Source organism: Poecilia reticulata, chromosome 9 (assembly GCF_904066995.2).
Source record: "Poecilia reticulata chromosome 9, P_reticulata-male-v2, whole genome shotgun sequence".
Lineage (NCBI taxonomy): Eukaryota > Metazoa > Chordata > Actinopteri > Cyprinodontiformes > Poeciliidae > Poecilia > Poecilia reticulata.
The window spans coordinates 30,377,131-30,377,448 of record NC_088838.1 but is presented as its reverse complement, the minus strand read 5'-3'; positions in this window follow the sequence as shown (position 1 = coordinate 30,377,448).

Genomic DNA, 318 nt, shown 5'->3' with positions numbered 1-318 from the left:
AACTATCAAGTGATATTTTAAAATTTCCTGTCAACTTAAAAAAAATTTAACTCAAAAACTCAGCGGGCCGATGAATGACTGCCAAGCGTCCCAACCACTGCGTTTAACAAGTTTTCTGGGGGTAAAACCTGAATGTGTTTCAATTGTTACTGAAATACATGAACTTTTTAAGTATTTTACACTATTTTACATGTTTACCCCTAGAGGGGTCACAAGTGGTGCTGGTGCTCATCTGCAGTGGTGGTGAACACACACACATCTAGGGAGAATTTAGAAAGACCAGTTAACCTAACAGTGATGTTTTGGACTGTGGGATGA